This window comes from Bactrocera dorsalis, chromosome 3 (assembly GCF_023373825.1).
Source record: "Bactrocera dorsalis isolate Fly_Bdor chromosome 3, ASM2337382v1, whole genome shotgun sequence".
Classification (NCBI taxonomy): domain Eukaryota; kingdom Metazoa; phylum Arthropoda; class Insecta; order Diptera; family Tephritidae; genus Bactrocera; species Bactrocera dorsalis.
The window spans coordinates 8373053-8385213 of NC_064305.1; the positions used below are offsets into that span (position 1 = coordinate 8373053).

At 34.9% G+C, this 12161-nt stretch overlaps 1 long non-coding RNA gene and 1 other non-coding gene across 2 annotated transcripts; one reads left to right on the plus strand and one right to left on the minus strand.

Annotated features, from left to right (window-relative positions):
- Window positions 1–9766: 9766 nt before the first annotated feature.
- Trnat-agu (transfer RNA threonine (anticodon AGU)) lies at window positions 9767–9840 on the minus strand. The gene has a single exon. It is a non-coding gene; the product is annotated as a tRNA-Thr (tRNA).
- Window positions 9841–10083: 243 nt separating this feature from the next.
- On the plus strand, window positions 10084–11238 carry LOC125777256 (uncharacterized). The gene is made up of 2 exons (XR_007422201.1): window positions 10084–10578; window positions 10633–11238. It is a non-coding gene; the product is annotated as an uncharacterized LOC125777256 (long non-coding RNA).
- The last annotated feature ends 923 nt before the right edge of the window (window positions 11239–12161 follow it).

Consider the following 12161-nt stretch of genomic DNA (forward strand, 5'->3'; position numbering starts at 1 on the left):
CGTATGCAAGTACAGTATTTCGTGAGTTGAAGAAGAAGCAGCAGCTATATTAGAGCCGCACAAGCCCGTCAGGCAGCGAGCTAATGGAAACAGCAACAGAAACAACTTTTTAACGAGTGTACGAATGATGGGCCCGCTGAGCAAAAACAACGGGGGTTGAGGGTCGGTGTTGAATAGTATGTCAAAGCAAAGTGTTTGTATACTGTGTAAAGCCGCTTAGGCCAACAGTGTTTTGTTTTTAGGCATTGTAACGGTTATGCAAAGTTAAAATTATGTATTAAGGTGGAAGAGGCTTGAGCTTGAGCTTGAGCAAATTGTATTGCCTTGATGCCGTAGCGAATCACCAGCAGGACCTTCGATAAATGGAAAATTTTTCTGTTTAAAATATCTCAAATCCAAAAATAAGAAAATTTATTATTAAATTAGATATGTAAATACATTTAAATTTCGGCTTCCCAAAAAAGGGGAAATATTTACACTTTAAGGTGGTAAAAAATTTCAAAATTGTAATTAAAAATATTATAAAGTATCTGCGATTATTTCCTGGTCATGTGAAAATTTCAAGTCGCCCGGTTCAGAAAATTTTCTCACCGAGTCTGAAAGCTTTGAGAAGAGGCATTTCGAGTTTAAGATTATGGGAGCCGATTAGACTAAGTTAAAAAATTCTTACAAGTATGCTCAAAATTCCACAACTATTTGGCGGGCCAACTTCAGACTTTCGGTCAATATTTCCATATATGTATATATATATACATATCGTAAATCGATTTTTCGAAATTTTCAAGCGGATAATTTCAAAATGGCCCACTGTATTCTATACTCAGGAGCATCTTCTAGTTAATACTTGAATTCGTATGTGCTTATACATATTTGTATATATCAATTAACATACATACGTGGCAAATTTTTACTTCAATACATATTTACATATATGAACGACATTTCGTATTGAGCATACGCTACAATAACAACATTGTAATAAGCACATAATACTGGCAATGAGCAGTGTACAAGGAAGCCATTATAAAGAGAGGATACTTTATAACGCGATTGTTGTAACATGGCAACTCTAAATGGGCTGATTGAGCAAATTTTTTTGTATAATTTTTATTCATATTGTAATAATTAATTTTTAATAACTGGTTTTTTAATATTTTTGCGTTTACAAACAAAAATAATTTTTATTATCATTTACACTATGAATCGCAACATGGTGGCAACTCTGAGCACTTGAAATCCCATGCGGTAGTAAAATATATAATTTAGCGCAACATATTTCCATAAAATCTACTCGCTACATTATTTCATAAAGTTTCGTTAGTTTTCTCTTCCGTTTTGTTGACGCATTTTACACAAGTATGCGCTCGTATAATTGCGTCGACAGCGAGTAAGAGTGCAAACGAACTAGTACGAATATTCGTTGACTCATTTGAGTCAGTACTGTCGTGAAGAAATTAACTCAGCAGTATTCTGGTTGGCATAAGGTTAACTCAACACAACAATATAATAAGTCTAACGAGTAAACCCATTAACGAATAAAAGGTGATAAAAGCTTACTACTCACCATAAGCGTCGACGTTGTTGTCTCTTGTACTCGTTTATATGCATTCCACTTCGCTGCTGAAAAATACTCATTAATGTACACATGGACATATAACTGTCATTATAGATTGGTCGTTTGGTGTGTGCCGACGCTGGGAAAGTAGTTAGTTGAGTTTCGTAATAATACAATATGTACTAAGTATTTAGTTAGTGTTTGCTATTTTTTATTTAGATTACTTTGATTTTTGAAATAAGCCGGTGATAATGATATTGCTTGAAGGCTACTTCTAACGAATTGAAGGGTATAAATATGCGGTTGATAGTAAAAAATAAGTATCAACAAAGCAGTTTGGTAATCGCAAACGCGTGCATACACACATGCACATACATACATATGTACATATGGGTGCGCAGTCGTTATTTGTGCTCACCAACATTATTAGTGAGGAACTAACCACAACGAGAAATGAAAAGGCTGATTTTTAATTTTATAAAAATTAAACATTCATCACCAACTTATTCTATATTGCTGTGGAGTATTCAGTATGAGTTTCAAATACCAAGAAAGTACATAATTTTCAATTCTGCTCCAATTCGAGTATAGCAGTAGTCTTTTATAAGTATTTAGTGTTTTTTCATATGCTCGCTGTAAATACATACATATGTATGTATGTATCTACATAGCTTGTGAACTGTAGCAAGTTAGACCTTCAAACATCTGGAGTCATTCGGTTTAAATAAAAAAATATAGACGCCTCATAGCTAATGGGAAGCCTCTTATGAGTTTCATCAGAAATATGTCTGCAGTCTCACCATCTCTAAAGCCACATCCATACGTACATACAATATATGTATGTACATAAGTATGTACATATATTCATATTTATAAAATATTTGTAAATATGCTGTTTGATTGCTCTCTCAATCAGGTAAGTGTTGCCGTTGTGCCGTTGTCGTTGACGAAGCGCATCATTCACGCACACTTGCGACACTTAGTCAACCCGTCACTCAGCCATTCAAATTAGTTGCCAATTTAATGGACATTCATTCGCCACTCAACTGCTCCGCTGCCTCTGAAATGTATATAGATAAATACATACACACATATGTACATCTATGCCATACGTTCTGCTGTGTAAACAACTTAACTGAGGTGAATTGTGTTGGCGAGTGACGTACTCGCATTGATAACGTGGGGAAGGTGTAAAAGTTGCCGCTCACGCATTTGCCTCTCTTCTACCTGCCTTAGTCGCTTTAGCCGCCAAATCCACCCGCAAATCATCATCCTCCCACTTTCTTTATTCGATTTTCATTCGTTCGTTTATTTCATATTTAATGCGGCATATTAACGCCAATTTCTTGGCTTCGAGGTGGATATACATACATACATATGTATGTGTGTGTATATATCTGTTTAGCTTTTTACATGTAATTATTTGGCACATACATACATATGTATGTATGTTCGAAATGTATACATAAATATAAACGTAATTATGTACAGGAGGTTGCTTCAGTACAGTAGTTTTTGCCTTGGTTGCGTGTGATTTGTCTCACTTGTTGGTAGCTTGATGAAATCGACTTCCTGCAAAGAAGTAACCCAATCATCATGCTACTTCTGAGCCTACATACTAGTGTGGGTATATAAATAATTTAAATAATATGCTTCTTGTGTAATAAAAATTAGTTGTCATATTTCATATCGATTAAATATTATTTTGGTTTTATTATTTAAAAATGATCACAAATAAAAGATAGGAACTGTAGAATACTTAATTTGTATGTCATATTATGTATGTATTATGATATGTAAGTATGTACCCAGCCAACCACGGCTACCCGCTTGTGAGAAAAATTTCAATACAACTACACATTTTTTCTCTATGCACTAACCCCAACGCACATTTTCGGGGTATTTTTGTTGTATGATCACATGTATACGTACGTGAGTGGGTAAAATATCCGCCCGGCCTAAAAAAACACTCCATATGTTTACCACAATGTTACCCACTAATTATCTAGTTTTTTACCCGCTGATGGTTGGCAGGGGTACTATCGTCTATAATGTATGTGTGTGTATGTATGATATGTATATTTGTGTGCGTCTGAACATTAGGAAGAACCTATTTATGGGTGACCCCACTTATTATTTAAACAAATTTTTATTATTAAAACACATTTATGAGAACGGTAGCTGAATAAAGCGGGGCAAGCCAAACCTTCTTATTTACATACAATACATATGTACATACATATATTATACCAGTTGCTACAAGATTCCCCTGAAGTCACCTTATGACTTACAAATTGCAACACATCGCGGCGCGAGTGTCACCAAAGCGCTGGCCAGACACGATGCCTGCCTTTCTTTTATAGAGCTAGCTGGCAGCCAGCTTACAGTGATGTCACTTGTTGTCTTTTTTTTACAGAGCCGGCTGGCAGCCAGCTTACAGTGATGTCAATTGCTGCCTTTCTTTTACAGAGCCAGCTGGCAGCCAGCTTACAGTGATGTCACCTTGTGACTTTAACATCACAACTATCGTGGCGCGGATGTCAGCTAAGCACTGGCCAGGCACGGTGCCTTTCTTTTACAGAGCCAGCTGGCAGCCAGCTTACAGTGATGTCACCTTGTGACTTTAACATCACAACATCTTGCGCCGTCCGAAAACTGACCAGTCGCGGTGCCTGTTTTTCTTATATGCCATTCAATTCAAGTTCGTGTAGGGGGAATTTTTTATTTGGCCAGATATTTTCACGAAAAATGTGGTACATATGTACATATAATTCCAAAGGCAAAGTTACAATTTTCGAACATACTTGTATTATTCAGTTCAAAGCACTATAGCATGTAGCTACATTACAAACCAAACGTTCAAAATCCAGATAAAGATGTTTTTATACCCTTTCATGCTATAAGAAATACATGTAGGAAGATGTATGTATTAGCTTCGGTGTAACCAAAGGTAAATGTTTTTTCTTGTTCTGTCTGCTCTGTGTCTGGCTTGCTGCTGAACTGTAAATGACGTTGTCAACATCTAACGCGTAGGGAATACATATAGCATCAAATTGGAGGTTATCAACAGCACAAATACATATACACAACTCGTAGGATTGTGTTATTTATGTAGCGATTATTGTGGGTCACAACTCAGCGATTGTTGCTTCCATTTCCCGATGGGTTAATTCGATGCCCAAAGCAAATTTAACCGTTCAAAACAAATCATTTATACATATGTTACTACTGTGTTTGTTGTTATTATTGGTGGTGATGTTATAACATTGGTTTACTGCCATACTCAGGCTGCGGAAATGTGATTTTGTAGGTGATTTCTTGTCTAAAAATCTTGTCTGGTGTATATTTATGTATATATGTATGTATAATGTTAGTTGTACATATGTATGTGTGTATTTGTGCTTAAACCTGTCTGTATCTACATACATATATATGTACATACATATGTATATGTTTAGTGTTAGCATAGCTTTGCGGCGCCTAACGTTGTAGAGTCAATTGCTAAGATTTGCAGCCGTTTGTCGAAAGTAACAACAAATTAAGAATCTGCATATCCTAACGCCAATGCGAACGGCATGTGCTCAGCGCCTCACAATGTGTAGGTATGTATGTGTATGTGGCGTTTGTAAAAGTGAGCGGCATGCATCGCTAATAGTTCGGTGATGGAGTAGTTATTCTGACGGTTAATTAATTTTCAGTTGACCGGACATGGAATGCCGCCTGTGATGCAGTCAGCTGTATGGCTAGGTATGAGTAGCTCTTAGATTTTGTTCTGCCACTTATACTTTGTCGTCAAGCATCGACAATGATCATGGACGATTTTAGTCTGGCCATACATATGTACATAGGTGCACCAATTGCTGGTGGACAACGACCCGTCGGAACAACTGTGATTAGAGAGCAACATACCTAGCTGAACACAAGAAGTTTCTTAGAACTCAATGTATTCACCTGGAAAATACCAGTCTTACGACCTGCGGAGCTATTTTTAAGCACAGCTTACAATGAATATACCTTTAAAATGATAGGGAATTGTTCCCCACGAGGATGTTCTCTTCGCAGCCCCGCAACTGGAACTCACTCGAATTTAAGCCAATGACTGACTGGTGATCTTTTTGACGTTACAACAATAAAAACAACAACAGTGTGCCCTTTCTTGCAAACTCATTTCCAGCGATTCCAATGATATATGTACATATGTATTTATGTAGTGCGGTGTTATCAACAGAAGGGTTAAGCATGAGTAGGCTTTAACTAGAATTGATGCCATACGTTTAGCACCCAGTGGTCGACGATAAGCTCCTGTGCGATTGCGAGATAATTTTGGCCTAGAGTAGTTGGTGCTAGAAAGCTATTGAACCACCTGAACAAAGTTCATTTTGTCGCTTTCGTAGGAATTCTTATTAGACAGCTGATGAGCTGGTAAGGAAGGGTTTCCTAGCCCTGCTCCTGTCTCCTCTCCTCGTGTGTTCTACTATTGGTGTGGTAATGTTCTTTTGGCCAAGTAAGTCTACCCTCTCCCTCTCGGCGTTCATACTGTAAGCTTTAGAATCGTACTCGACTCCAGCTGCAGAAGATGTATGGCAGAAGACGAGGTGCACTCATCTTAGTACTTCCTTCTTGATTGTCCGCCTTTGTGAAATCAAGGCTTAAACACTTAAGTGCTCGCCTTAGTGGCGGGCATATAAATTACACGCCTGTGCTCACAGTACAGGAGTTTGTTCTTTATTGCATCACCAAGGACTGCTTAAAGCAATCCAAGTGCGATCTTTTCATCAGCTATCACACCTTATCTAACCAAAAATGCTTTGTCGATTTGTATGGGTCCTATGATCCAGTATATATCAGTTATAGGGTTTTTAGGTACTACAAAGGATCGGCGTTCTAAGCTACTCAAGTGAGATCTTTGTCAGGGTCGACATCTTAACCTAACCTAACCAATAACTTTTTTATAAGCAATGTGTATACAAAAGAAGCGTGGTATCATAATCAGTGCTGCAGGCGTTAACTTTGGCTGTTATTAGATTTGTCTTCAGCGAGAAACAAAAGAATAATTTCATCGAAGTATAAATTCATTTTTTTTTACATGAGCAAACATGCGGATTAGTCGAGATATCGACGGTACGAGTTTTCGAGAGGAAGGTTCTACGGAAGATTTATGGTTCTTTGCGCATTGGCAACGGCGAGTATCGCATTCGATGGAACGTTGAGCTATACGAAATATACGACAACATTGACATAGTTCAGCGAATTAAAAGACAGCAGCTATCCTGGCAAAGTCATGTCGTCCGTATGAATTAAAACACTCCAGCTCTGAAAGTATTCGACGCAGTACCCGCCAGGGAAAGCGGAGGAAGAGCAAGACTTTCACTCCGTTGGAGAGATCAGGTGCAGAAGGACCTGGCTGTACTTGGTATCTCGAATTGGCGCCAAATTGAGAAAAGAAGAAACGACTGGCCATCTGTTGTTAACTCGGCTATGATCGCGTAAGCGCTGTCGACGGCAGTAAAGAAGGCGAAACATGCGGAGGGCCAGAAAAAATAGAGTTTTAGAAATTTTTGTCGAGAAGAAAGCATACGCATATTCGATATGGGATAACGCAATTTTCATTAATCTACCACCTTTTCGTAGCGTCATTTCTAAAGTTTAAATAGAACGATTTAAAGTGTCAACCTTTGACCTCATAAAATTAGATAAATTTATGTTTTCCTTTCTATGTTTTGTTATAAAACATAGCAAACGTGGCATGAGGAGGCCATTTATGCAACAAAAGCATACAGCCTTCAACCCCAATTATTGCAACACCAAAATATGCAGTGTCAAGTTTAACGGCAAAGGATCGTTACTTCGTAGGCATTTATGCACACAATGGCGTATAAAATTGCATCCATCCAAACTTACATATGAATATACATATATGTATGTATGTATATACATATGTATGTATATACATGTCATCGTTGATGCTTCGATTTCGGTTTGCCCTCAATGTTGTCGTTATTGTTCCAAATATTGCACTTCCCCAGGCACATTTACAGTTGCAACTGCCGTTTATCCTTTTGGCACGCCTTGCAACAGCTCCGTACCCGTGTATCCTTCTGGAAAGTAGCAGCATGCATCGGCGGTTTTGCTGTCACACGATGCTGTCACAAACATACACACATACTTATGTATGTAGATATGCATGTATGAATATTGATACTTGTATCTAGGTGTCCTGCATCTGAAGGGTAAGCTATAGTTTTCAACCAAGCATATGTACATACATACATATGTATGTGTATTGTGGCACTTTCTGTCAACGACCGTTATGAATATCCGAACAGAGGTAGCTCTACCAGCAGTTAAATCGTATGCTTATAAGCAAATATACACATACACACACGTAAATAGCTCGAATGCGTTTACAATAAGCGATAATATCGGTGGAAGAAACAACAATGTCAATGGCATGCATTGTATTTGAAATTGTAACGTACCATAACTTGACGCTTGTCGTATGATACGCACACAAACACACATACATAGTATGTATATTTAAATTTGTGGCCACGCACGCCAGCTCAACGTGTATCCTTGCCGCAGGATGTACCCTTGTATTTGGTGTGCAAACGTGCTTGTTTGGCTTATTGTGGAATTTCTTAGTTTCGGATTCAGTGTTGAGCCTTTCAAAGGCCTAATTTTCACTTTCTCATGTAATATATGTACATGTGTACATATGTATTTAGATATGTATGAACAATATTTGAGCGTAGGGATGGTGTAAGAAAAGCGAAACTAAGCGGAATGCTTCGCAATGTTGCATGTACTATATTGGTAAATTTTGAATAAGAACTTGTCCTTAACCGTCGATGGTTAAATGCTATAGTACTTATAACGGTACTGTTTCCTAATATTACTTATAAACGATGCTGTCAGAGGCGAATTTTGCAGCTTTTATTTAAGGTCTTTAAAACTGTATGAGAGATTTTTATATATTTATAGCAACAGAACAACTTAGCTTATAGAAGAACCGTATTAAAGCTTAGAACTAACTTTTCTAGTATTACGAGAAGCCTCTAACCTTATTTAATATCACTGTTTATACATAGTACTAGTGTGCAAAATCTCGAATTTTTTTATCAAAACACATTTTCTTGTCTTATTTCTTCATGCATAAATATTTTTTTTTAATTAAATTTAATTAAATATTTAATTATTAATTAATTAGTTAATTAATTTTTTTTAATGAAATTCAAAAGAATTTTTTAAGTAAAAATTAATAAGATTTTTTTCGAAAGTAAATTTTAACAAAATTAATTATGAACAAATTGGAATTCAAAATACATTTTTTAAACAAAATAGTATTTAGAATATTTTTTTTTATTAAAAAAATTAAAGTTGAATGTTTTAATATAATATTTTTTAATATTTGTTTTCCAAGTTTTTAAGGAAATATTTAATTATTAATTAACAATTAATTAATTATTAATTAACAATTAATTAATTTAAAGAAATTCAAAATAATTTTTTAAGAAAAGATTAATTACATTTTTTTCAAAGTAATTTAAAAATAATTAATTTTGAACAAATTGAAATTTAAAATACATTTTTTGACAAAACGGTTAGTTTTTTTAATAAAAAAAAAATAATTTTGAACAAATTGAAATTCAACATAACTTTTTTTAAGAAAATCGATTTAAAATTTTTTTTAAATTAAAAAATAAAATTTGAATGTTTTAACAGAATATTTTCTAGTATTTTTTTCCAATTTTTTAACGAAATATTTGATTAGTAATTAACAATTTATAATTATATAATTTTTTTTTTAAAATTCGATGTATATTTTTAAAGAAAAAATTAATTAGATTTTTTTCAAAGTAATTTTTAACAAAATTAATTTTGGACACATTAAAATTTAACATAAAACTTTTTTAGACCTTCTACAATTATGCTCTCTCCAATGTCGATATTTAGTTTAAGATTAGGCATTATTTTTAAAACTTTCATTTCAAGCGGATGTTTTTCGGGTCTACGACAGTTAGAATTATAACTGTGGCGATAAATTTGTGATCATCAGTCCTTTTTGACAACAGTTAAAAAGCTTACAAGGCAGATTGAACTGGAATTGAACCGTTATAAATATTTATGTTCATAAATAAGTAATGTTTAAATTATGATATTTATTTTCAACATAAATAAAAAAATATCGACTGCGAAAACACACAGCGAAGGCCCCGGCGAGATTCGAACTCACGATCTCCTGTTTACTAGACAGGCGCTTTAACCAACTAAGCCACGGCGCCATTTGATTCCCTGTCAGCAAATGGCAAAACTTCAACGCAAATATGAAAGCGATACATACAAGCATTATCCACCACTAGAATAGAACATAGTGGTCAGTTTGGAAATAAATTCACCTTGATTATGACCGTACGAGATTACGGTTAAAAATAACCGGATTACTTACGAATATATATGTATGTTATGTATGTAGGCACTTAAAATAATAGTAAAATTTTGTCAAACGAGGGAAGAAGCAAATATATATTATTTTTTAATGAAGAACCGATAATTATTTTTTTTTATAGATTTGTAGGTATACATATATACAATCACATACTTCATTGGTTCATAGAAGTATTTCTACCCTGTGAAGATATTATTCTAAACATTTGGTTTCCCAGCTTTCTTACGGTTCTATTGGTTTTAATGAATCATAAGAAACGATTTGAATTTGGTTCATATTTTAAGACGTTATATTCACTGACAAGTTAGAAAACTCTTTGTTTTGTGATTTTAGAACAAACTTTTTTTTTATTCAGTTTTATCAAAAACACAAGCCTACGATTGGTACAAAGCTTTTAAAGGCGGTCGAGAGATCGACATGCCTCGTTCTGGACGTTCTTCGACCTCTTCAACTGATGATATTAAAAAAGTGAAGGATATGGTGCTCAAAAATCGTCAGGCAACTGTTAGAGTGATGGCAAGAGAACTCGACATCTCTCGCGAGTACGTTTGAATAATTTTGGTGGATATATTGGGTATGAAACGCGTTCTTGCTCGACTCATCCCGATAATTTTTGATTTTTTTTAAGGAGCGTGATTGTGACCGAATTTAAAGCCAAAAACGCAAGGAATACCATCACCGTATTCACCAAATCTGGATCCGCGCGCCAATCGTTTCTTCTTTTTACAATTTGTTACCAATTCGAGATACCAAGTGCAGCCAGTCCCTTCTCTACCTGATCTCTCCAACGGAGAGTACTGCGTCGAATTCTTTCAGAGCTGGAGTGTTTTCATCCGTACGGACGACATCAAACGGTTTTGAACCGTTTAAAAAAGAGTGGCTAGACAAAAAAACTCTTTGTCTGGGTACCACATGAATTATTGGTGAAAATTTTAATGAACCGATTTAATATCTGCGATTCTTTGCTGAAACGAAATGAAATCGAACCATTTCTGAAGCGAATGGTAACAGGAGACGAAAAGTGGACTAAATACGACCATAACGTGTGAAAAAGATCAAGCGTGGTGAAGCTCAACAAATGGTCGCAAAGCCTTGAAAGGTTATGCTGAGTGTTTGGTGGGATTGGAAAGGAATTATCTACTATGAGCTGTTCCAGCCTGAACGAGCGATTGATTCTACATTTTACTGTCAACAACTGATGAGATTGAAGCAAGCAATCGGAAAAAATGTGTAGCTTCGTCTTTCATCAGGACAACGCTAGACCACACACATCTTTGATGACTCGGCAAAAACTGGGAGAGCTTGGCTGGGAAGTTCTGATGCATCCACCATATAGCCCTGATCTTGCACCATCGAACTACCATTTATTTCGGTCAATGCAGAACTACCTTAATGGAGTAAAGTTGGCTTCAAGAGACGCCTGTGAAAATTACTTGTCGCAGTTTTCCGCTGAGAAACCAGTAAAGTTTTACACTGATGGAATAATGTCTCTAGCGGAAAAATGGCAAAAAGTGGTCGACCGAAATGGAACATATTTGGTTCATTAAAGTTCATTATAAATATAAAAAAATAGTTGAAGTTTGATTATAAATACGAAAAGAGTTTTTCGACTACCAATATTATGTTTTCACGTTAAAGAAAAATCTTTTTCATTTTAACTTGTATAAAAATTATATTTATTAAAAAACTTAGAGACAACATTTCATTTTATTGCATTCAAAATAATGAAAATATCTGCAAAATGGCTGCTTTGCAGTTATTTTCACTTTCATTTTATATTTGTAACAAATTTTTTTTAGAAATTCTCATAAAATAACAGCTAAGAGTATTTTCAGTTTACATATAAAATACCACAAAACACGCACTTAACTTACAACCATTAAGTAAAAAATATTTAATTTAACTTAAGAATTGGAAATTTTATAAAATTTAACTATAAAATATTAATAATGGTTATTAACTTACTTATTTATTTGTTATTTAATTTTTTTATTATTGCACTTAAAAAAATTGGAAACTGTTTTTGTTATTATTTAAGCTTACGTAATTGTATTTGTATAAATATTTTATTTATTATAAACTGAAGTAATTTTATTTTTTTAATGCAAGCTACAATTGCAGTTTTTGGTTTAAAAAGCTTTTGTTACCATTGCTGCA